The sequence below is a fragment of the Lygodium microphyllum genome, chromosome 23 (genome assembly GCF_053477565.2).
Source record: "Lygodium microphyllum isolate KBCC chromosome 23, Lygodium_microphyllum_v1.1.10, whole genome shotgun sequence".
Taxonomy (NCBI): Eukaryota; Viridiplantae; Streptophyta; class Polypodiopsida; order Schizaeales; family Lygodiaceae; genus Lygodium; species Lygodium microphyllum.
In genome coordinates, this window is record NC_141157.1 from 58,381,258 (window position 1) to 58,405,585 (window position 24,328).

Sequence of the window (24,328 nt, forward strand, 5' to 3'; positions counted from 1 at the left end):
CTAAGCATATTGTGGACTTTCTCCTAAATTGTCATACTCATGCATTTGGCAATACCATTCTAGGGAGGGGTGTAAAGGGTAGTCAATTGATGCTTAATACCCTGCTCATTGTGCAAAATTATTCAAAATCTTTTGAGATATACTCACCTCCCTTTATCAAATCGTTTCAGCCTATACCCAAACTAATCCTCAACAAGAGTAAGCTAGTGTTGAAAGGTAGATAAGACATCCAATATTTCCTTAATAGGGTAAGCCCATACCTCATTTGAGTAATCATCAATGAATGTGACAAAGTATTTTGCACCACCTACCACCTGATAGGGCATGGGACCACATACATATAAATGAATAAGAGCCAAAGGCTCACCCATACATTTCATACTAGACTTCTAATGTGTACTATATGTTTGTGTGCCATAAAATAATGATCACAAGACTCAAAACACTTAAAGTCTAGGGTCAAAAGATACAAACTAGTAAGCATTTTTATTTCTTTCAAAGATATGTGTCCAAGGCAATGATGCCAAATAGATACATGTGGGATTATAGCCACAACCAAAACATGGTCAACTAACCCAAAAACAAGCAAACAATAGAGGGTAGTAGACTTAACACCATATGCAATAATAACATTTTCACAGGAAATCTTCCATGAGGATTCACTAAAAGAGACAACATAACTTGCATCATCCAAGGTGCCAACAAACACAAGGCTCTTCGTAAGGAGTGAGAGCTGGTACATGATGTACATGATGAAGTGTGAACATGCTGCCCAAACCAAAATGTAGCTTGACATCACCAATACCATCTCTCTCTAATGCTAGGTCATTATCCAAATGAACAGATCCAATCATACTGCAATAGAAGTGAAACCACTCTCTATGAGGGGTCACATGAAAGGAAGCCCTTGAATCTATCAACCAATATTTAGTATATCCTAACAAAGCATCAATCAATTGTGTGAAGCATCCAAAGAAGAAGCTGTTAAGATAAAATCATCAAATACATCAGGCTACACCACATTAATCTCCTCGATCTTGATACTAGATTTGCTAGGCACAATGTGTTGCGATCATCATTCTTGTCTTGCACATTACCGTTTCCCTTTTCCTTGTGCTTGTCTTCATGCAATTTATGGCACTGTGGCCAAATATGACCTTCTTTTCCACAATAATGACAAGCAAGACTGGACTTACGACCACATGACTTACTGCGAGACTATCCATGTGTCCTTGACTAAGACCTCTTAGAGTCTCTTCCATGGCCATTTCTATCCTACTGGCCTCTCACGGTCAATGCATGTGACATAAGGAAGCATCCATATTCTTTTCATTCACCTCTTGTTCCAAGAGGCACACTCAATATCCTACAATTTCAATGCATCCTTAGCACAAAGAGCTATACAAAAAGTGTCCCACAACTCAAGTTGAGTACAAGAAAAAATAAAGGATGCAAAGTATCCTTGAACTCAATCTCCTATAAAGCTAAATGGCTGATGATGGAGTGAAACTCATTGAAGTGTGCAGACATAGAAGTCCCTTCCTTCATGCAAAGGTCCATCAACTATTTCAACCAATACATTTGAGATGCTGCAAGACTCTACTTGTCATAAAGATTCTTAATCTGTGTCCAAAGCTCATATACAATTTGACTTCCAATTATAACACTGTAATGAACTTGCTTAAACAATGATAAAATGATTGTAGACTTACATAGCTTATCTAATTCATCCCAATCCTTGATTACAATGTTTTTGTGTTTGGCACCCCAATTTTTGAGTGGTCTAACTTGCAATCTCTACACTAAAACCTCCCATATCTAGGTCTTCTAATAGCTATAATTGGTCCCATCCATTTTCTTGATATTGAAGATGGCACTATTGTGAAAATCATTGGTCATAATGAGACCAAGCAAGTACATAGAAGGGCAAGACGGGTTGTTATAATACTTTACAAATTAATCCCAAAACTACTACTAAATCAAGCAATAAATAGAAAATGCTACCAAAGTAATGTAATGAGCCGTCCACAAAACTGTAAGCAAAAAAGACTATCAAGTCCAAGTGACTACTCTCAAACAAAATGCATAGAACTGAAATGATAGGTTGTTGTAATAAATTGTAGTAATATACCAACAATCAACTATGAGCAACCAAAAAGGAAGAAGCTAGGAACAACTAGCACTGAAGACTATCACAACTACCATGTGTTAGAAACCATACATGCAATAGGCATAGACATCATGCAAAGGGTAGGTCTCAAAGGTAAATGAAAAAAAGGGCCAAATGCATAACCCACTGAGCAAAGCTCAATACATAACCTAGAATCATATAAATTCTAGTATCTTACTGTAATAAGCTGAAGCTCAACTACATAAACCAAATGCTCTGTAGTACATCCAAGTGTCAATGTGACTTTGTATATAAAGCCGAGTAGCTCCCACTAAAGCAAAAGTTGAATGTCAAATGAGCAAGCAAATCTCAAAACGACATGTGAATAGTATTTGAGTATCCAAGATCCATAGAGCATACGTCTGAAACTATTGATTCCAAGTAGTATATAAGACTCTGACTATAGCATCCAAGCACAAGAATGGCATCCAATATCAAAGCATCCAAGCTCCAGCCTCAGCTTAGAAGCATGGAATAAACATATCTATAGGTATTCATGACAATCAGAGTACTGGTACATCCAATATGTGGTACCCGAGTAGCTTTAAAGCATAATGAGCATAATCTTTATCAAACAACTACTTGCTATCCGCTATGAATAGTAGGGATATGATAGTCAAAATTGAGTGAATGGGAGCTCAATTGAAGCCCAAAAGCATGCTAAGAAATGTACACCAAAATAGCATCCCCAAAGTATCAAACATATATTATGGAATATATTGTTTGTTGTCTAAATCAAAATTGTTTTGTTGTATATGAAATAAAGAATATAAAACTACACAAAATAAACTCTTTGAGTTTCCAAATTATTAGATCTGGTTGTGCTCTTTATTTCTAGCTATAGAATACCTAAATCTGATATTGTATGCAAAAGTTATGGCCAAAATACAACAATGCTATCAAGCTACCATAGTTGTCCACACAATTTCTATGGCATGCTCTGTATGCACTCAAAAATGGATAAAATGACTGCTCATCATCTCAATAACTACTCAACAAGATTAAGCCGTAGGAAGCTTCTCAACAAGCACAGAGTAAGCTAGAACAAACTGAAAGAATAAAAGACTCAAGGCATACCTCAAGAGAAAGAAATAATGGCTACCATAAAACCTTGAGTTGAAGCTTTGAATTTGGGTTGAAGCAAGGGATTAAGAAACTCCTTGAATGGTTGGCTCTGATACCAATTGAAGGGAGTGAGCCTAGAGTGAAAGTATGCAAGAGGAAGCAAGAGCTACGGTGAAAGGAGCGAGAGAGAGAGAGAGAGATATATATATATATACATATATATATATATATACATATATATACATATATATATATATATACATATATATATATATATATATATATGCGGTGAAAGGAGCGAGAGATACACACACACACACACACACAAAATGTGAGAACTCCAAGAGTCACTATATGTAACCAGCCTTTCCTTTATTCAAATGTCGCTAAAATAATAAAGAATAAAGTGAGAATGATAGGCATTCACCACCTATAGTATACAGGTGTGCAAGTACTCTCACTATAGTAATACATGGGTGGCTAGGCATAGACACTTTTACCCCCAACAATATTTTGCAAGTATGATCATGAATAAAGGAAACAAAATAATTGCAACCACTTATAGTTGCAATCTTTGTAAGACCCTACACATCAGAATGTATCAATACAATTGGCTTCTTCCATACATGCTTTTCATGTGGAAATGCATGCCTTACTTGCTTTCCAAATTGACATGCTTCACATACTTTATACATTCCATCAACCCTAAACTTGGGCAAGCCATCCACAATCTATTTTTATTGCATGTCTTTCAACCACTCCACGTTCACATGATTAGTTCTCTTATGCCAAATTTCAATATCAATTACAACACCTGAACCTTGTGCAAATATGGCAACATACATTTTAGATAGACTTACATCAAGAGTAAACAATCTTCCAATACATTCTCCTTTTTCAATCAATGTACAATCATTTTTTAGATCTTCTATATAGTAATGATTAACTTACAATCCATGTTCTACAATCTAACCAAGAGAAACCAAGTTTTTTGTAATATTTGGTACATGCAACTTATCAACTAAGTACTTAGTTTTGCCATCCTACATACTAAAAGGAAGTTGTATCATCCCATGTCTCCACATAGCCTAGAGACTCTAGCATTGTGGTAAAAAAAGCCACATTTCTAAAAATAAGGCTAAATTTAGAAATGAAAAAAATCAACAAGGTAATTATGCATCCAATAGCAAAAGCAATGGTGATAGAAGTGAACGATTGTTTATTGTGCAGCACTTTATGAATACTATGATTGTTGATGGTTCATCAAAGAATGATGTATGGTATATAGATTCAAATGCCTTTAACCACATGACTTCTCATGGAGAGTGATTTAGAGAGATACATAATCCAACTCTCTACTATCACAAAAATTATATTGCCTAACTTGTTCTCTTTAAATCCCCCTTCCTCGGGTCTGTTCTCCTCTTTTTTTTTGTGCATCATAACCTTGACCATGACCACCACCTTGGCCTCTACCATGACCTCTACCTCTACCAATAGCATTAAATACATATTCAAACATATTTTTACTATGAGAAGAAGAGGAATCCAAGCCAGGGTCCTTCTCCTCAAGTATTAGCATTGACTACAAAGCACATATCTAGATCTACTTACGATAAACCAAGACGGCCCAAAAGCTAAAATTGAAGGGAGTGAGCCCTGAAGTGGAAGCATGTGGAAGCAAGAGCTATAGTGGAAGGGGCAAGAGCAAGAGAGAAAGACATACAAGATATGGAAACTCAAACAATCACAATGTGTGACATGCCTTCCCTTTATTCAAATGTCACTAAAAGAATAAAGAATGAAGTAACAATGATGGATGCTTGCCACTTGCAGTGTACATGCGTGTGGTTATGCAAGTACTATTAGTGTAATTAATACATGGGTAGTTAGACACAAGTACCTCTATCCCCAACAACCTCCCACTTAAAGGGAGAATGTGCCCCTAGTGAGAGAGAACAAGAAAAAGGTAACAAAGTACAAATGTACATAAGCACAATAGGATGAGGAAAGACGCCATCTCATCCAACGCCCATCGACTTCCTAAGGAAGGAAAACACTCTGCTAAGAGACTTTTAGTGAGCAGATCTGCAAGATTTTGATCAATTGAGATCTTGACACAATCAATGGACTTGTCCTCTCAATGACCTCTTGAATAAAGAGGTAATGCACCTCAATGTGCTTTGTCTTTGCATGGAAGATTGGATTCTTGGCCAACTGAATAGCACTCATAGAATCTAAATGGAGTGTAGGGACCGCATCAATAATGCCAAGGTCTACCACCAAATGGGGCCTAACTAAAGAGCCTCCTTGCAAGCCTAAATGGTTGCAACATACTCTGCCTCTGTCGTAGAGAGGGCTATGCATTTTTGCACCCTGGACATCCAAGAAACAACACCTCTAGCAAAGATGAAGACATAGCCTGAGGTGGGCTTCCTATTGTCTATATGTCTTGCATAATCAGAGTTAGTGTATCCCATGACTCCTGTATCCTAGCCAACATAACAGATGCACATAGTTGTTGTGCTCTTCAAGTACCTCACGATACCCTTAATAGCATCCCAATGCCATTTTCCATGTGTAGCCATATGGCGTGCCACAACTCCCATTGCAAATGCTATGTTAGGAAAAATGGCTATCATGGCATATATCAAACTGCCCACTACAAATGTATAAGGGATCTTGGCTATCTCGACCTTCTTCTCATCAAATGTGGACCATTGATCTGACTAACCTTTATGTGAGAAGGTAAAAGACAAGCAATAGACTTACTACCTCCATATGAAATCGCTCGAAGACCTTCTGGATGTACTTCTTTTATGATAAGTAGAGGAGTCCCTTGGAGGAGCCATCATGCGTAATGCACATCCCAAAAATATGGGAGGCCAATCCTATATCCTTCATCTGAAAGCTCTTCTTGAGCTAACCTTTCAAGGCATCTAACTCATCATGAGCACTCCTAGAAATCAATATATCATCCACATAAAGGATGAAAATCATAAGGATACCATCATGAGCTTTCTTCTTGTATAAACATGGATCCATATCACTAAGGGAATATCCCTATGAATGTATAAAAGCATCAAACTTGTGGTACCATTCCCTAGGTGCCTGTCTAAGGCCATAAAGACTCTTTTTTAATCTACATAGTAGGTGGTCCCTACTAGTTCTACAAAGCCCTTAAGTTGCTCCATGTAAATCTCATCATGCAAGTCCCCATGAAGAAAAGCCATCTTGACATCCATCTGATAAAGATCCAAATCAAGCAAACGTAAGATAGTCATCTTTACAATAAGATACTTCATCAAAGTCCACATCATGCTCTTGCTTAAAACCCTTAGCAACCAATCTAGCCTTGTATGTTGGCTTGGGGCATCCAGGGGTACTTTTCAACTTGTACATCCACTTGCAAGGCAAAGTACGCTTTCCACTAAGAAAATGAACCAACTTTGACATATGATTTTTCTACAATGAGTTATACTCGGACTATATGGCCCTCTCCCAAGAGTGACTATCACCTATGCATATGGCCTCATCATAAGTAAGAGACTCACCATCATCTGTCACTATAACATAATCCATAGAGGGCTCAAACAGTGTAGGGGCTATTGTCTATATTTAGTAGATCGCCTCAAAAAAGGTCGGGGGCAAGACATCCTATGGAGCATCAGGGACCTAGGTGACTGGGGCATCAGTTGTTGTTGTTGCAGGCTGTCTAGCTCGCTATATGGTAGCAGGAGGCTTCTCCGAAAATATCACCCTGCATACCTCAACGCCATGGTCAAGCTATGTATGTATTCTCTCCTCATGAAAAATAACATCATGGATGTGGATAACCCTTTGAGCCTACAGATCCCATAGGCAATAGCCCATCTCACTTACATTCCCATAACCAAGAAAGATGCATTTCCGAGACTTAGGATCCAGCTTATTGCACTTGCCCTTGGGTACATGGAAAAAAGCCTCACAACCAAATATATGAAAATGAGCATATGAGGGAGGTTGTTTAGACCTTATCTTCTCTACAACCTAATAGTCAAGAGCAATACATGGGGATCTATTGATCAAGTGTACATCAGTAGTAATTGCCTCAACCCAAAAATGCTATGGCAAGCCTGCCTAGCTAAGCATACTATGAACTTGCTCCTGAATTATTCTATTCATGTGCTTAGCCATACCATTTTTGGGTGGCGTGTACGAGGAGGTCAATTGATACTTAATACCCCTCTCATCACAAAAATGCTTTAAGGATTTAGAGACATACTCATCCCCATTACTTGACCTTAGGCATTTCAGCTTATGCAAAGACTGGTTCTTAACCAAATTAAGCCAATATTGAAATGTAGCCAAGGCATCTAATTTTTGCTTGATGGGAAATGCCCAAACCTTATGCGTATATAGTTATCAATGAAGGGAAAAAAGTACTTTGTGCCATCTAATGATTTAGAGGGCATGGGACCACATACATCCAAATGAATAAGAGCCAATGGCTCATCCATGTGTGTCATACCAAAATTTTTGTGTATATTATGTGTCTGAGTGCCATATAAACAATGATCATAGGACTCAAAGCACTTATAGTCAAGGGGAAAAAGATATTGCAAATGAGTAAGCATTTTCATTCCTTTCAAGGACATGTGTCCAAGGTGACGATGCCAAAGAGATATGTGTGGACTTGCATCCACTACCAAAATATGATTAACTAACCTAGATACAAGCAAGGGATAGAGAGTATTGGACTTAGTACCACATGCAATGATAAAATTCCTACGGGTAATCTTCCATGAGGAATCACCAAAAAAGAAACTACATAACATGCATCATCCGAAGTGCCAGCAAAGATAAGGCTCTTTGTGAGAGTCAATTTACATGACATGCATCATGAAGAGGAAACATGCAACCTAAACCAAGGACATCACCAATACCAACTATCTCTAATGCCAGGTCATTACCCAAATGGACTAATCCAATCATACTACGATAGGATAGAAATCACTCTCTATGAGGGGTCATGAAAAGAAGCCCTTGAATCTATCAGTCAATACTTAGTATACCCTAAGAAAGCATCAATTGAGCTGTGAAGTATCAAGAAAAGAAGCTACAATATGTCATCATCAAAATCAATCTGTATGATGTTAATCTCTTCAATCTTAACAATGAACTTGCTAGAAACAATATTGCAATTGTCATTTTTGTCCTACGCTTTACCCTTGCCCTTTTCTTTGTGCTTGTCCTCGTGCATATTTTGGCATTGTGGCCAAATATGCCATACTTTTCCATAGTAATGACAAGTTAGTGAGGACTTACAACTATGGGACTTACTGCAAGAATGTCCACGTGACTGAGAGAGAGACTATTGAGAGTTTCTCCCATGGCAATCGTTACCACCCCTACCATTATTGCCACTAACTGCCAAAGCATAAGAGGTGAGGGAAGCATCAATAGTCTTTTCATTAACCTCTTTAGTCAAGAGTGCACCCTCTACATCCTACCAACTATAACCCATCATTAAGTATGGTGTTATACTTAATAGTAGTATGAAAGGTATCCCATGATTCAAGCAATGTAGCTAAGAGGAATAAGGGAAGAAGAGTGTCCTTGAATTCAATCCCTACAAAGAGAAATGATTAATATTGGAATGAAACTCATTTGAGTGAGCTAACATAAAAGTGCCCTCATTCATGCAAAGATCCATGAGTTGCTTCAACCTATACATGTAAGAAGCAAGGCTCTATTTGTCATAGATATTGTGAATGGCTAAATATGCCCTACTTTTCCACAATAATGACAAGTCAATGAGAACTTACAACTATATGCCTTACTTGCAAGACTGTCCACGTGACTCAAAGAGACACTATTGAGAGTCTCTCCCATGGTGGTCATTACCACCCCTACCATTATTGCATCTAACTAACAAAGCATGAGAGGTGCAAAAAGCATCAATATTCTTTTTGTTAACCTTTTCAGTCAAGAGTGCACCCTCTACATCCTACCAACTATAACCCATCATTAGGTATGTTGGCATACCTAGTAGTACAAAAGGTATCCCATGATTCAGGAAGTGTAACTAAGAGCAATAAGAGAAGAATAGTGCCCTTGAATTCAATCCCCTACGAAGACAAATGACTAATACTAGAATGAAAAGAATTTAAGTGAGATGACATAGAAGTGTCCTCCTTCATGCAAAGGTCCATGAGTTGCTTCAACCAATACACTTGAGAAGCAAGGCTCTGTTTGTCATAGACATTGCAAATCTTCTCCCATAATTCCCATGCCAACTACCCATCAGAGACAACAATATAGAACACCTGTTTAGAGACGGATAATATGATTGTGGACTTAAATAGCTCATTTAATTCGGTCCAATCATCTGTATCAATAAGTTCAAGCTTGAGACCCTTATGTTTCAAGGGCCTAACCTGCATTTTCTACACTAAAACTTACCAAATTTGGGCCTTCCAATAGTTGTAATTGGTACCATCTAGCTTATCAATATTAAAGATAGTACTATCAATCGAGCGGCCAACCATAATGAAGGAAAATAAGTGTACAAAATTTCAACGTGGTAGGTTGCTGTAATTACTACTAATAGCCCTAAAACCACTACCAAATCAAGCCAAAAACAAAGGGGAACTGACCAACTAATGAATTGTCCACAAACTCAATGCAAAAAACTATCAAATGAAGGTGATTGCAATTACATCATGCCAAAAATGAAGTATAACAATAAAAGATCAATGCCAAGGATACACAATCATTGATATAAGACAAACTGCAAACTGTTAGGGAATAGCTCTAACTAGTAGTGAGTGAATATGTGATCAAAACTGAGAACTATCAAAGAAACAATGTGTTAGACATCCCATAGGTATAACCACCATCCATAGAGTGGGTCTCATGGGTAATAAAAGAGATCAATTAAAGGCACAATAGACTAAGCAATGTAATGGAAGCTCAATACATATCCAACCAAGATGCATACATCACTAACAACATCATGATAGAGATAGGTGCTGACCTAAGAGAAATGTTAGATCATCCCATTAAGCATCAACTTCATACGTAACCAAATGCTCAATGTAATATCCAAGTGTTAAGTAGTGGCTCCCACTACAACAAAAGTCAAATGCAAGAGGAGCAAATAAAGCTAAAAACATCATGTAGAAGGCATCCATACATCCAAGATCCAATTACCATATATCCGAGAGCATTCGACCCAAGTAACTTGCAAAGCGCTTAGTAGAGCATCAATAATCATATGTAATAGTGAATGACAGTCAATGTCAAGATTCAAAGCTCCAATCTCAGCTCAAAAGTAATCTGGGAGCATAACCGAGTATCTAACATGAACCATAAGCATCGGTACATCACCCAGAATAATCGATAAGCACCAGGGAGCAATAGGCATATGCTTTCACCAATAAAACAACATTCAGCACCCTACTTATTATAACAATAAAAAACCTATGTGAAATTGAGCAATAGAGTGCTCGAATCAGTCCCATAGCATTCCAATATATTTTTATAACATCCTCAAATAATCTGGCATAAAATAGGCCTCCTAGAAAGGCATAAATGACCTCCAGACAATGAGTGAAGGGTTGTCATGAATTGTATGACATCAACTTGTTACAAATTGTAAATCAATGCCTGATCTTGGGAACTTAAAATGATATGTGAGATGACAAGATTGATATCGGGGAAGATTCCAAAGTTTGCCAAGTGCTAAGAGCTGGCGGATGGGGTAGACTGATCAAGAATGAGGAGCAACAAACATGTGCAATTCACAATGAATTGCTGGCCAATCCTACTACATTTGATGATGGTAGTGAGTGCTATTGAGTACTTATTGAGGCTTGGAAAATTGTCTTGAAGCTTTGAAACAAGTCTCAAGTGGAGGGAGCAACTAAGAAAGAAGCGGGAGCAAGATTCGTACCTCGAGAAAAAGAGGGTTGAATTGCCATGGAAACTTCAAGCTGAAGCATTTCTCGAGCTGAAATAAATTGAAGGGTAAGTGCTTCTCAATGTCAGTGCAATGGCTCTGATACCTATTGAAGGAAGTGAGCCTTGAAGTGAAGTCAGGGAGCGAAAGCGAGAGCTATGGTGGAAGGAGCAAGAGCACGAGAGAGAGAAACACAAGATGTGGGAACTCCAATAGTCACCATGTGTGACTAGCTTTCCCTTTATTGAAATGTCACTGAAAGAATAAAGAATAAAGTGACAATGAATGGATGCTTGATATACCTACAGTGTACATGTATGTAGGTATGTGGGTACTATTAGTGTAATTAATACACTCAATGGCTAGGCACATGCACCTTTACCCCCAATAAGAATTACAGAAAATGAACTAGTGCCAAGCCATGATGGTTTCCCAAAACCCTATTGCATGCATAAGGACACTACGAAGGCAACAAGTGGATGTGGCTCTACTACCAAAGAATTCAGGAGATTCTAATTTTGAAACAACCAAAACCATGACCTCAAAAGTGATTGGGGGACAAAATGAAACAAAATATGAATCTTCCATTGTTCAGAACCACTTGCTTCCATATGGTAGAGTAGAGTTGTGTGCACCAACGACTTCAGCACTACCTTTGGGTGCAAACCACTAAGGTAACTTCACCATGACCAACCAAGCCAAAGAATCAAAAGCCCCATCAACTACTACCATCTATTGCTAATGGAAAAATGAATAAGAGGTGGAACCCAAAAGGAAGGAGATTGCAATCCCAACAACAAGAGACTCCACCAAAAATATCAACAAAAACACTGAAGAGCCAATCCTTGGTGCTAGCGCATCTAACTCCTCCACCAACCCCACCTACAATTAGCTCTCAAATTAGCTTTCATCCGAAGAGAAACCATCAACTAACACCAGTGACACAACATCAAAGAGCACAACCAATCTTGTGGAGCCCACAAGTGGCCCCTAGGAAAATCCTCTTATGAGGTCACATAATGGTATACACCAAGTATGCAACACTACACCTAAACTACCTCCAAGATTGTATCCTTCATACCAATGACCCTCCATAGTAGAACTTGTTACAAACATAGCTATAGATATAGGTGAAATCATTGTCAATAGCATTTGACATCTTGACAATACCTCCTATGAATGTTTAGACCTAGGACTTCTAAATGATGGTACAGCTATAGTTGTCAAGATCTTTCCATGATCGTGGGAAGAATATGTATTGATTTTCACAAACCCATCAACTTGAAAGAGCTAATAGCTATTCGAGTGACTAGAAAGCAATCTCTCAACTAATGCTTGATCACCTCTTTCAAATGTAGTTGTGTAGAGCCCACACAGGAGGACCCACATCACTTAGACACCTTAACTAAATCTAAGTCCCTCTTTTTGCAAAACTGGTTTACTCTATGAGCTCAATGGGAAAGGATTCGCTATGCTAAATCATTACTAATGCTAAGCAATGACATGTCATACTAATAGCTTAGTACAATCCCACCTATGTTGCTTCTACATCATTTCCAGTCTTGGCTCTCACTTAGAATTGACCATTAGAGGACCACATTATGCTTCATCCCTATTTGCACCGGGTGTTGAGGAAGAGCTTCATGTCACAGTCGCATAGGATCAGGATATTTCCTCACCAATGCCTTCACCTACATTACACATCTAAGCATCGAACCATGTGACATGGATCATTACATGACAATGGAATACAACCCTTGCTTTTATGCATAGCTATTGTAGTGGGAGCCAAGGCCAACAACACAAACCCCCCCCCCCCCCCCCAATCCATGTAAATAATTACATTCAAATTTATTCTCATTTTTTCAAAAGCATAGGGTAGAAATTACTTACCATGGAAGAACTATCTGCCCCACTAGTTAACCCTCTCCAAGCAAGGAAGCATTGCAGATCTTTAGGAAAGGGGAGCAAAGCAACAAAAAATGAAAACATGTCCAATTTTTTGAAATTTCATGCGTTGAAAGAGTCAAATCTTTTCAAAAAATCTTGTGCATTGAAGGCACTAGCATCTAAAGTAATGTACTCAAATGATGTACTTTTTTTTATTATGGTTTTGTTCTATGCAAATACACTAGGATAATAGGTGGAATGGGCAATGACAACGTTGTCTACAAGAGGCTAGGCAAGACCCCAATTCCCTTCACTAAGGATGAATAGGCAAAGTACAATATGAACTCAAATATACTGAGAAACAAGAACCTAAGGTACAAAAAAATCCAAAACATAAGATAGATCATAGAAGACAAACGAGAAGCTCATGAGTTGGTGGAACATTGCTTTCTCAAAAAATATGTCAAGAAATCTAAGGGAAGAGTGAACCATCCAAGGTGCACTAAGTTTCTGACCACTTACGACCACATCAAAAAGATAAGCATAGTCACTATGAAGAGGAGAAGGCTTGCAACGAGTAGAGATTCCCCTATGTGTAGAGGTAGTACCAAGGGTTGGGCCTACCAGAGTGCTTATAGAGGAGGCGACTACAGAAAGGATTGATGTGGGAGAAAAATTTAAATTCACCAAGAAAGAAATGGGCAATTATAGAATTAAGATCAAGGCAATGACCCAAGCTCGAGGATGCATGCTAAGTTAATACACACCTTGTTTTCTATCACGAGATAGAACTCCACCATGAACAAGATCCATGTGGGGTTGTTTGAAGACTTCATGAGACATGACATGTTAAAAATGTGGATCTCAATACAGATACTAGAGACACCATACATGCTGTAACAAAAGTGCTAAACTCTAACACCCAAAATCAAGAAGATTTTGAGGATATCATGATAGGAAGCAAGAAGCCCACAAGAGAAAAGTAGCAAGGAAGGAAACCATGGCTGGATTTGGAGAAGTGCTCACTACCATCTTCAAAGAAGCACTTAAGGACCCTAATATAGTGAGGGAAAAATCGCATGTGTTGGTGAGAGAACAACAATGCATTAGCCCAAGAAAAGTAACCTCAAAATCAAACGAGCCAACAATCATAGAAGAAGAACCACATGCAACAAGTGACAAGGAAAATGATGAAGAAAATTTGCAAAAGGCAGCAAAAGTTGTAAAGAGACAATTCAAGGAATCTCAAAGAATATTGGCCAATCACAGGGAGGCTAGTAAGACAACATCTAGTGCATCTGCCCAATAGGATCAAACACAAGAAGGTGAGGTCTCCTAAACAGTAGAAGCTAAAGAGAGAGTGCAAACCCAAAGATAGAGGAAGACAAAGGAGGAAAGAAGGAAAAGAGTTGAGGAGGCTCAACAAGCTGAGTTAGAGGCCATACACAACCAAAACATTGAAAAAGCACAGCCAAGAGAGACCCCTTAGGAAGATAAGAAGGAAAATGTCAAAAGCAAGACCTCCATTAAGAGTAGCAAAGAGAAAGGCATTTCTAAGGAAGATAGGGGGAGGAGAAGACAACATCTGAAGAAGGAGATTCTATAGAAAATACCTTGGAAGATTCCAAAAGAACAAAGACCGAATGGCAATCTAGACTCCAAAAAGATGAAGAGAAGCTAAGGAGGACTACAACTTGGTTATATCAATGGAGTAGCAAAGTAGAGAAACACAGCTAATTAGCATAGATCCACCACACCCTTCCTTACCTGAAGTGGACTAAAGTAAGATCACTAGGAAGAGTCGAATCAATACCAACATAGATGCTCACAAGCAAGCAAGGGGACATCAAGGGAAAGCAACCCATCTAAACACTATCCACCTCTCCACAAAGGCAATTGGCATTGATCACCACTCAACCACGATAGCCACCTAACCTAACAGAGGGAGGCAATCAACTAACATGGGAGAAAAGGTTCCACCGATTGGAGACCATGTTCATAGCCATGTGTTAGGGAAAAGATAGAGGGAGTGACACTTACAAGGTCAAAGAGGTTGGCAACTCAAGAGGCAAAGTTAGGAAATAGAGCAGAGAAGCTATCCATAACAAAAGGCACATCCACCCACATGCCCCTCCTCACTGAAGGACCCACTCAAGATTTTGATGACCTACTCAAAACCCTAGAGGAGTAGAGGGATCATCAGAGGGATGAGAGAAAGAAAGTGGTTACTAGCCTAAGAGAAAGAGAAATAATCCTATGTGGTTTTCCAAAGACAACATACCAAGGACTTGTACAATCTCAAACTAGAAATAACTGCCATGGTGAAGAAGGGCATTGAGAGTGTGTAGAAGGAAGTGTTGCATAAATACCAACAAGAAAAGAAAAACTAAGAAAACTAGAGGCACAACAAGAGAAACCCTTGAAAATCATAGCCCCAATCGCAAGAGGTGTTGAAGAAACACAAACAAACTCTCCAAATTGAGCAATCAAAACGGGATGAGAAAGAGGCGGCACAAACAAGAGAAAGACTGTAGAAGGCAATTGAACAATGGGAAGGAGCAAAAGAAACCATGGAGTGTTACTGGCAAATGTAGAAGAATTAACCAATGAGAATGAGGAGCTACACTGTGCCAAACGGAAAAGCCTCACAACCTTTGACGACTTTGCAAAATGGCAAGATAAAGGGCTAGAATATACCAAAAGAAAAATTGATCAAATGGAAGAGAGAGGCACAAAAACCATTCAAAACCTTAATTGCACAAGTTAGCCAAAACCCACCTAGAAAAGAACTTAGCTCTAGATAGGGCCAAAGTAATGGAAGGGCCCTTGAAAATCCAATAATGAAGATTCACCAGGACATTAGCAATAAATCACAAATCCAAGTGAAGTGAACACTATGGAGGAGCTAAAGAGGAAACTACATATCACCAAGGAGGCTCTCCGCAATATCCTAGTGCTTCTGCCATAGCAACTCGAGAATAAACTCTTGTGGGAGGATGTGGTGCTACAACTCATCAAAGAGTGGATTGCAAGGGAGCAACTAACCAAGTTAGGATTCATAAATCTAAGAGAGCATGCCTTATTACCACCACAACTTGAAGAAGGGGAGTGGGATACGACCGATGCTCTAGAATCTACACCCCTAAAACCATTGCACATTGAACGCTCTCTTGATGAATCTACCTCTTTTGATACAAACATGGATCCCAACCACAAGAGGGAAAACAATTGAATGCGGTGAAGAAAAACTTCAAGGTGCCGCCCTAGCATGTGCTCGATGTGCCATTCTTGAAAGAAAAAGAAGTTGTGACTATTTGTTGGGAAGAGAAAGTTTTGGTTTTGGGAAAGTGAGAATTGCAAGATGCACCCATGACCTTTACCTTTACCCTACCCTAAAAACTCAAGACGGTGCTCATCAAGAGTGTTGTGCAATAGGTAATCGAGACACATCACACCTTGTTGGCTAGACCATAAAATACAAAACCATGGCTTCTGGGGCAGAGGAGGAGGAGGAGGATTATTGGCACAACAATGTCCTAGAGGTGCCTAATAAGGTTTGTGAGTTCAAGGCACAACCTACTTGGAGAAAATCTATCTTGGAATCTAACAACAAAATGTAGATGGCACTTTATAGTGCCCCTTCCATGGAAAGAGGAAATCCCGCTCATCTACCTTAGCCTCAAAGGCGTGGTGTAGATTATAATCCAAATGCACATGGTAGATATGATTTCCCTCTCATCTTCAACATCAAAGCCAAAAACCCAAAATATAGTCTCAAATTCCAAGAACAGGATTTGGAGCCATCATTCAGGAGATTCTTAGATGACTTCTTGAACAACCTAGATCCATCCTTCATTGTTACTTTGCCTCATTGTGCTACTGAATCAAAAGAGAATCATAGAGGATGAAGGGCTCCACTCTCTATTGTTTGACATAAACACAAGCATAGACAAGTACGCCATGGCCCAACTCATCCTTCGTGCCAATATGTTGCTAGGCTACTATCTAAACTTATTGGAAGATATGAATGAGAGTTGCTTCACGAGATGCAACCATTGCTTTGTGCCAACTACTCCATTAGTAACTTGATTGGCAATGAAGAGCTATCTAAGAGCAAGACCTACTTGGAGTGCTTTATTAAGCCCCTATTTCCACCATCTCAAGGAAAAGGAAAAGAAAAGGAATAGTTGTTCCACCACCAAAAAAAAAAACTTGCCTATACACAACACCTAGGGGTCCCCATGTTTAGGATACCCATTGATTTTGATCCGCTCACTCCATCTTCAATCCCATAGCCCCTTCCCCCACAATTTTTTTAGGGTCCTCAATGGCAAGGCATCCCAAGAAATTAGCAGACCTATCACCCTGAATACCATATCACAATACTAAACAAACAACCCTCCACTGATTGGGTCCTCAAGTATGGGACAGACCTAAGAGGCCTTGGCTTCCCTAGTGTAGACCTATCTCCCAATCACACCTCTCACCCACTTGCACCTCATGCACCACACACAACTTTTCCTCAACATATACACTCAAGAGCTAAGAAAAATCTTCAACCTACACCCATTCTTTGACATCACATAAACTCTTACCCTCCCTTTCGCCATTCCATGCAAGTCCCAAGCATCCTAAAAGTGCCATGGATTTTGGCATTGAATAGTGAGGAGGGGAATATTAACCCTATGCAAGTTCAAGGCAAGGCACGGGCAATCAAGAGGCTATACAAAAATTTAAAAAAATATGTATATGATGATCACGGAAGCGGGAGTGAAGATGGAAAAATATCATAAAATCCAAAGTCAAAGAACCAAAAGATGTGAGAGTTGCTGAAAAGAATCGAAAAATACCAAAAATAGCAAAGATCTTGGAAACATGCTGAATTCTAAATTTGAGTGGTTAAAATTTTGGAAACTTATAAATTATTTTTAAGTGTCGGGCATGCTCCCATGCAAATTGTAATACAATTTAATGTGTATTTAAAAGTGTGTGAAAGGAGTGAATCATGAATTTTAATGAGAAGGTCTACCAAGTCATTAGGGGCCTTGAGGATGTGCATGCATGAAATTCCCAATCACGGGCACCTTCAAAAATTAGACCCAATCCATTTGTAAAAGAGAAGCCTCATATTTAAGGTCAGAAAACCATAGTATAATTCATTCCATGGTTTTCTAATCAAAGGCTTATCTTTTCTCTTTGGCTCTATTGACACACTCTCTGTTCTATCCTGATAATTGAGCCATCGCATGTAAGCTTGGGAAGAGGAGCTCTGTGACGATGCCATAGCTTAGCTCTCTTCTTGGTGTCCCTTCTCTCTATCGCAAGCATCTTCATCTCTTCTCCTCATCTTTTTTAGCTCAACTCAAGTTTGAGAAGCAGAGTTGTTGAGACTTGTATAACAGAGAACCACGACCTAAGAGGTTGAGTGATAGGGAGAGGGAGAGAAGAATATTGAGACACACAGAGAGAGAGAGAGAGAGAGAGAGAGAGAGAGAGGTACATTAGCATGGAATGGAGGTTCAAGCAAGGTGGCACACTCTCATGCAACCTCATGGGATCAAGATTGTGGAGCCTTGTGGTTGCAACGAAATCGGTAGAGCTTGGGAGATCATCGTTGAATCCCATCAAGTGAGTCCTCTCTTGCTTTATCTATAGTTTAGAATATTTTTGCTTTCTTTGGAAAGTCACGAGCTTTGCCTACAATAGCTTAAGTGAGTGGGAATTAGTGGAAGGAGATCTCATAATGTGAGAGACTATGAGAAAATCAACCAAAGGGATTGTATGACCAATGTGCATATTTTCATCTAAGTTTGGCAAGTCATGGGTCCTAATCTACAACCCCACATGCAATAAAACAAATTGTCTTGTTCTCTGCCTTGGTAGAAGACAATGTCACTATTGGCTTCTTCTTGATCATCCAAGAGAAAATTCCTAGATCCAATGGAAAAAATAACCAAGAAAACTACTTTTTGGGAATCTCTATCTCCCACCTAATCTATGTCATTTTTCCAAACCAAATAAGTTCTATTGTTGTATGTGATATCATGGTTAAGTGTTCCCTTGAAGTATCTAAGCACTCACATCCAAGGTTTTCAATGACTCTTACATGGTTTGTTTGAGAACTTGCTCAAAACACCAATAACAAAACTTATATCTAGCCTAGTGTTACACAAATAGATGAGACTGCTAACCAACCTCTACTTCCCAAGGTTTACTAGTGATGGTGATATATCATCAACATATAACATCACATGAGCTCTCTCTTTGCAATTGACCATGCTAAATGCTTTCAAGATCTCCCATCCATACTTTTATTGAGATATGAGGGTCTTTACTGGATCTTACCAAACTTCAATCCCTAAATAGTAGTACATCAAGCCCAAATCTATCATTTAAACTCAAATTTCAAGGCCCTTTGAGTCTAATGGATTATATCTTTACTTATAATGAGAAAATCATCCAAATAAAGGACAAGCACTATACAATTTCACTATCCTTATAAACATACAAGTTAGCATATAAGACACATCATTTGAAGTTTAAGCTTGTTAAAAACTTATCTATCCACTCTACCATGCTCTAGGAGCTTGTTTTAGCCCATATGATGCCATTTTTAGCTTACAGCTCTGTTCTTAAAATGGAGAACCTTGAATCTTGGTGACTAAGCCACAAACATCTCCTCCTTGAGATCCCCATTTAAAAACATTCATTTAACATCCATTTGGTAAATTGATCAATAACCATTGCAAGTACTATGCAAATAGTGGTCATTTTGGTAGTTGATGCAAATGATTCTGGAAAATCAAACCCTTTAACCTATGAAAATCCATGTGCAATTAGTCTAGCTTTCTACTTTTCTAAGGTCCCATTGAGCTTATACTTTACATTCCATACCCACTTAGAACCAATAATCTTCCTTTTGAATGGCCAATCTACTAAGTACCAAGTTTCACTATTCATTATGCTCTCATACTCGCCTTGCTAAAGTGAAACATTTCTTCACTTGATTGAGTGGAAGGACATGCCTCTCCATGAACCATATGTCATTTCTCATACAATTTGTAAGCCTTTTTCTTATCACTATTGAATCCAAGAAGATACATTTTTTGCCTTTTGATTGTAAGTTGTTTTATTTTTTATTTGGAACATGTGCATAACATTCACATCTAAAAGTTCTTAAATGAGAGACATATGGTTTCTCAAAATGTAGAATTTGTGTGATTTCTTTCCTTTGAATGCATTGATGTAGCTCCAATTAAGCATGTAAACTATAATATTAATAGCTTTGACCCAAACTAGTTCGTCAATATCTTTCCCTTAAAAATGCATTTTGCCATTTCCATAATGTTGCAACTACACCACTCAACAAAACCATTCTGTTAGGGTATATGATGCGACTTTAGTTGATTATTGATCTCTTTGCTCTTGCAAAAATCTTCAAACTCCTTTGTGTTGAACTCACCACCACCATCTATTCTAAATTTCTTATAGTTTTTTTTGTTTCATTTTCAACAAGTTGTAGTTGTTCCATAAATTGCGCAAAAGCTTAAACCTTATTCACGAAAAAAGTGCACCCATATCTTCTTATCGTATCCTCAATGATCAACATGAAATAAGAAAATCCCCTTGATGTTTATATAAATATCTTATTGCACAAGTCATCATGCACCAACTCTACAGGGGCTTTTGCTATGTTCTTGCTTTCTTGCAAAAATGCCTTTCTTTGTTGCTTGCCTATTATAGTAGCTTCACATGGTTCCTTTGTTTCTATCATTACACATAAGCAAGAAATCATACCTTTCTTCTACATTTCCTATAGCACTACAAATCCAATGTGGCCAAATCTTTCATGCCAAATTTTGATTTTCCCACTCTAGCAATGTCTATAAGAGCACTTAGCTCATACGAGTTGGTCCTTCTTTCTCCTTTACCAATAATCTTACTATCACTATTAAGAAGTTTTACACCTATCTTATTGAATCTCACTTCATGTACAATGCTAGTTAGGGAAGCAATTAATAAAAGATTTATCTTTACTTCAGCATTAACAACAACATAGGAAATAGTATCTATGCCTTTACCAAGATATTTGCATTGTCTCTAATCATCACAATGATGGGTTCTTGTAGAGGTTGCATAGATGTGTATAAACCTTTCTTGTTGTGGTCGTGTGATGGGGGGCACCACTAGGCACACCCATGAGTTATTGGTAGATGCTTTTTGCACCTAGGAATGAACTTTCTCAATGATGGCCTTAAATAACTCTAATTCTACTTCACTTGTATTAACTATCTCATTCCCTTTACTTGTCAAGGTACCATTCTTTTCATCTACCTACATAACATGGTAATCTACAATTTCATCTTATGCAATACTCTCACAATGTGCTCAATAGCTATGTTATATTTATATACACATGAACCTTGTAAAGAAGTATACTTATTACTTATTACTCAATGTATACCGCCACCTTTATTTACTTTTTTCCACTTGACTCAATGGTTTAGTTTACATGGACCATCTCATAACCATCTAGTTTTCAATGTTAGACCCCTTCAATGTCTAAACTAGGAGCCTTGCCAATGCCCAGTGCCCATCATTGCTTCTCCTCATTTGGCGGCCTTATAATGTTTGGTACTTGGAGCATTCGCAAGTAAATGGGAGATGGGCATTTGAGGGGCTTCAAACACCCTTCCCCCTCAATGTCACCGAAAATGTCTAGCCAAAATTGAACTACTTGTTTTGCCCAACACCAAGTCAATGAAGATGTTGGGGCTAGCTAATCACTCCCAAGAGCCTTGGTAAATATATCAAGACAATTTTGCTTTGTAGAATAATATTCAATCTCCACAACTCCATTCTCAATGAGCTCTCGCAAATAGTGATATTGAATCTCCATATGTTTTGTATAAGCATGAAATGCAAAGTCCTTTGTAATCACCATGAAACTCTAATTGTCACACTTCATGATTTTTGCCTCTTTGGCTAGAACTTCGATATCTCCTAAAATCCTCCTTAGCCAAACTACTTTACAAGCACTAAAGCATACCGCCTTATATTCAACCTCTAGTGAAGATAATGCCACTATGGATTGCTTCATATAGATCTAAGAGAAAACTCATGATCTAAGTGAAAAGCAATATCTAGTCATTGATTTTCTAGAATCATCTCCTACCCAATGTCAATCATAGTATCCAACAAAGATCTTGCTTGATTTGTAGGTGATTCCATAGCCCATCGCCCCCTTTAAGTACTTAAACACCTATATCCCTACTCTCCAATGGTTCTCTCAAAGCTCATTTGAGAACCTTCTTATGACTCTAATCACATAACTAAGATCTAGCCTAATATTGTGTAGAAAGATCAGACTTCCCACAAGCTCCCGATATTTGCTTGTGTCCACAAGTGGTGATATATCCTCTTATGAGAGATTCGCATTTAGTTCCATTGGTAAAACCATTACCTTACACTTGGTCGTCCAAAATGCCTTTAGAATCTTCCAACATACCTTCATCAAAAAATGAATATTTTGCCACGTTCTTGAGATACCTAAATTTCCAAGCAAAAATGCATAAGCCCCAAGTTTGTCATTCAAAATTCATGACTTAGTATCTCCCTAGTCTTTTGAAGCATATTTGTGATAATCTACATACAAAAGTATTATTACATAATTGTCATTCTAGCCAAACGCGTAGAAGTTAGCATCAGAACCACTTTAATAGACTCGATGCTTTTTAAGAATCCATCTATTGCCTAACATCACACCTTTGGGGCGTGTTTCAATCCATGCACTGCCTTTCTAAGCTCGCAAATCATATTTTCTTGATCAAGCACCTCAAATCCTAGTGGTTGGACCACACACACCTCCTCATTGAGGTGTCCATTCAAGAATGCACATTTCACATCTATTTAAAAGACTACCTACTTGTGAGTAGCCAAGGATAGTACCACACAAGTAGTGGTCATACTAGCTACATATGCAAATGTTTTCTAAAAATCAAAGCCTTTTGTATGTGAGCAGCCTTGTGCTATCCATCGAGCCTTATACTTTTCCAAAGATCCATCTAATGTATACTTAGTTCCCATACATGCACATTAGTACAAGGACTTCAAGTAATAGAGAATTTAATATGCTACAAGAATTTCAAGAACAATAAAGCACTTGTCACACATGCCAAATTCATTTTCCCATTCTTACTTTGTGATCTTCCTCTTTCTCACATGTATCAAGGCTAACAAGTTTAGTGTTACTTTGCTAACATAATAAGACTTGGATGGTTATGGTTAACTATTAACAATATAGATCTCTACATCCTAGTACTATAAACTATTTCAAGCCTTTTCTTCCCCCAAATTACTTTATTAGCTATTTAATGGGATGCCAAGGTTTTTGTCAAATTAATCCTCTTATATATAAAGATCTTATTTACTTTCTTGCTCCCCTCTTTTTCATGTTACTTTTTACCTTCACATTTTTAAAGGATCCTAGATCTCATTCACGATATTTGTTCGCTCTTTAATACTCTAAATTGCCAATGTATATGCCTACTACTAATTCCTATTGCTACTGTTAATGAAAGCAATACTTAATCACGTACATGTCTACTAATCCTAGTAACAATGCGTACCTAATGCTCCTAATATAATAAACAATTGAGAGGGAAACTTCTACACAATTGAATCTTTTACTATTTTAAGTTGAACAATTGGTCTAATCTACTTTAAATGTAACATAACATATGATGAGCAACAATGTCCAAACATTGTGCACACATAAATAGAGAGATTCTAATACTTTTCTAAGTAATTGCATAGGCATATACTAGATTCAAAGCAAGCATCCAAACATATATTTTGATTATTATACTAAAAAACTTTGAATAATTTACTTTCCTTTAGCGATCATCTATATATATGTGCACCTAAGATGAATTTGTGATAAATATCAATTATATAAAAATAAATTGTATTTCTTTGTTGTTGGAACGGATATTTTGTAAACACCGGTGGCTTTTTAAGGGTGTGGTACACTCAGCTCATACAAGTTGTTCCCTCTTTCTTCTTTGGTGACAACTTTGAAAACACTATCAAGAATTTCTACACTTATCATGGTGAACCTCACTACATGACTAAGATCAATTATGAAAGCAACTTCAAAGAATTTATTTACCTTTCTTTGTGAACCTTACTTCATGACCAAATGAATTAAGGAAGCAACTAACACAGATTTCTATTAATCTCTAAAACATACCACACATTTG